Source organism: Cygnus atratus, chromosome 1 (genome assembly GCF_013377495.2).
Source record: "Cygnus atratus isolate AKBS03 ecotype Queensland, Australia chromosome 1, CAtr_DNAZoo_HiC_assembly, whole genome shotgun sequence".
Taxonomy (NCBI): Eukaryota; Metazoa; Chordata; class Aves; order Anseriformes; family Anatidae; genus Cygnus; species Cygnus atratus.
The window spans coordinates 169,885,420-169,888,829 of record NC_066362.1 but is presented as its reverse complement, the minus strand read 5'-3'; the positions used below and the strand labels follow the sequence as shown (position 1 = coordinate 169,888,829).

At 33.6% G+C, this 3,410-nt stretch overlaps 1 non-coding gene across 1 annotated transcript; it reads right to left on the bottom strand.

Moving 5' to 3' along the window:
- Window positions 1–542: 542 nt before the first annotated feature.
- On the bottom strand, window positions 543–616 carry TRNAN-GUU (transfer RNA asparagine (anticodon GUU)). The gene has a single exon. It is a non-coding gene; the product is annotated as a tRNA-Asn (tRNA).
- Window positions 617–3,410: the final 2,794 nt, after the last annotated feature.

The following is a 3,410-nucleotide window of genomic DNA, read 5'->3' as shown; positions in this document are numbered from 1 at the left end:
GGACTCAGGACACTGGAATGGTGAGCATAACAACAGAAAAAAGGAGTAGATAAAAGTTTTCTTCTATAACAAGTTTAAGAGTACTATTTTGTGACCCTGGTAACCATTTGCTGTACTTTGGTTGCATCAGTAAGATTTTGATAAGGCTCACAATTAATCCGTATATATGTTCAATTTTCGCTCTTAACAAGACCTCGAATGTACCATAAATGCATCAGTCTGGGGAAATGCTTTGATCCGTGCTTCAGATGCATAGGATACTTCTTTTTGTTAATCACTGGGCTCATGGATGAACTTGTTTAAGCAATACGATGAAATAACATAATTTTAAACTATTAGATGAATCTGCTATAATATTTATACTTGCCAGATTGCATTCAGTATTTTAGAAACACGGTATGTAACACTCAATATTTCTCGAAACATTGCACATGTCAATTTTTTCTATAAATCAGAAGAAAGAAATTATCTAAGCAGATATCATAGAATAACACAGATCGTTAAGGGACCTCAAAAGACTACCAACCCTACACAAACACCTACGTCCCTGGGTGGGCTTGAACCACCAACCTTTCGGTTAACAGCTGAATGCGCTAACCCATTGCGCCACAGAGACCTTCCTGAAGCTAAAAAATCTATTAGTAAAAATGCAACATTTCTGGGAAAAAAAAAAATATTATATATATGTATATATATATATATATATATATACACACACATACACATAAAATAAAAATACTTGTACAGGTAAAAATAACATTGGGAAAATACAAAGTGCGTATTTAACTGTGTTTAACTACATCGACCTTCAGTACTCTTATGGAAAACAAACAAAAGCAAAAACAAAACACCAAACACATGGGTCTCAGCTTCTGTTTGCTTTCTTCCCTCTCCTTTCTCATCCTTCACTTGAGGCCATCTATTTCTACTATGTCTACTCTTTTCCATTTCTACTGTCAGTTCAGTTCCACTGCCATTCCCTAGTAGCAATTACAAGGCTGGCCACTCTTCAGGAAGGATAGATTGTCAGAAGTTCCTTAGCAGGGCTTTCCCCCTATTAACACCACTTTTTTATTACTATTTATTATTATTATTATTATTATTATTATTATTATTATTATTATTATTATTATTAATTATTATTATTATTATTTTATCTTCTCATAACCATCTTCATCCATGAAAAAATTGTCCTTTTATATACAGTGACTCTTCTGGCCTTTCTCAGTCCTGGCAGAATCCAGGTTTTCTGAAGACATTTTAATTCACAATTTGATGATGTCATGGGAGGAAACAGATTGATGTGATTTCAAGCAGTGGACAAAGAAAAACTATACCTATGGCTAAAATGATACCCAGATTTAAAATACGCTGTCATTAAAAGTATAAGACGGCAAACTGGAATGTAGAATTACTAAAATATTACTTGATAAGTGAAAAATTTATGCTGTTCGTTGACCAAAAAACACCTCTATCGTAATGGAGGATAAAGGACACAAAACACAGAATTATTAACTGGTATACTTACATGCCATCAAATACTTTAAACTATCAGGAAAGATATTTAAAAGGATATCTGACTTCTAAAACTGACTTCTAAAGCCATTCGTTCTGATTTTCATTTCGTTTCAGATAATTGAAGGAAGAACCCCAAACTAATGGCAGATAGTCTTCTACAACCTCTCTACTTATGAAACCAAGAGGAGACAGACATAGACATGCATACCTATGCTGAATTTTCTGTCTAAATGACATGACTATGAATGTGTCAATTTGTATCACCACTGTTGTGGAACAGTGAGACAAACCTTTACCTGCTAAAGTGCTGCAGAAAAAGAACCACTGCATTTTTTATACTCAGATAAGCTTCGTAGCTAAGAAATACAACAAATAGAGTGGACTTTTTCTTCCACTGAACCTGGACTTTTTCTTCCACTGAACCATTCTTAGTTGTTCAAAGAGCAATATAGCCTCGAGTAAAGTTCTTATTAATATTTTCATTAATTGTTATTTTGCACCACAACTCACACAGCAAAGAATTAAATGGTAATACCGTAAAACGGTAATAACATAAATTAATTATTTTTCCCCATCTCTCTCATATCTGTATATTTATGATTCAGAGGTTTCAAGGGCAGTAAATCCAAATCTGGAATGCCTTATCTCTTTGAGTAGGTCTATCAAAACAAAAAAATAAATAACATGTTACTATTCAGATCTCCCTGATTGCATTAGTTGTTTGTAACTACAATTTTGACTGTTCTTATATGAGGACATGAAAGATATTTGGAAAAAAATAACAATTAGAAGAAAAACACTTTTTTTTTTTTTGTTATAGTTTAGTTTCATTTACTTTCTTATTTACTTATTATTTTTATAATCTTTTTTTCTTGGTATATAATTATTAACACTGCACTTTTTACTGCAGAAAATTTCATTGGAAATTTCAGTTACATAAAATGAAAGAAAAATAGCTTTTGATCCAGTGCATTTCAGAGAGTTATACGTCATAAGTTCCTTTTTTTTCATTATTTGCCTGGGATTTTATTTTATGTTTTCAGGTTTCTTCATTATGCCTGAAGCATGTCCTTGTTTCCAATGTTTGCTATGTACCTTTATGTCCCTCACCACAGTACGACAGGGCTGGAAGTCTGATGTTGTATTTATTGCATGAGCAACAACTTAATTAAGTGGTGCTTTTAGAAATATCATCAGTGCTTTGTTGCTACTAGTACACTTGGGCATGTATCACATTGTTCTGACAAATGTGTTGGGAGAATTGCTTTGTAGTTTGTCTTGCTTCTGGAACAGTACTGGCTAAGGACCCTGGAACAAATTGTTTCTATTACACGACTGGGGATAATACTCTTGGTTCCAAAAAAATGAATCAGGATGAGGACCAAAATTATTTCAAGCCAGTACACAATCCAAATCAGAATTAGACCTCTTCACTTTTGTTGCTATCTCATATGCCTGCCATAGGAGATTATATTTCTCTTCTTTTTCCTCCCTACTTTGATAACACAGAAAAACTAGGACAAAATTCCTTCTTCCAATCCTCTTTATTGTACAGATAGGAAAGGAAGGAAAACAGAGAAGAAAGTACTTCATTATGCATTTTGTTAAAGCTGGACTAACATTTTCTGTTCTATTCAATTGTCTTGCATGTTGTGTGGTATATTCACTTGGAATCATAGAATCATAGAATATCCTGAATTGGAAGGGACCCACAAGGATCATCAAGTCTAACTCCTAGCTCCACACAGAATTATCCAAAAATCAAATCATATTTATGAGAGTGTTGTCCAAACAGTTCTCGAACTCCAGAAGGCTCAGTGCCGTGATCACTTCACTAGAGAGTCTATTACAGTGCTCATCCACATTCTTCATGAAGAACCTTTTCTCCTGAT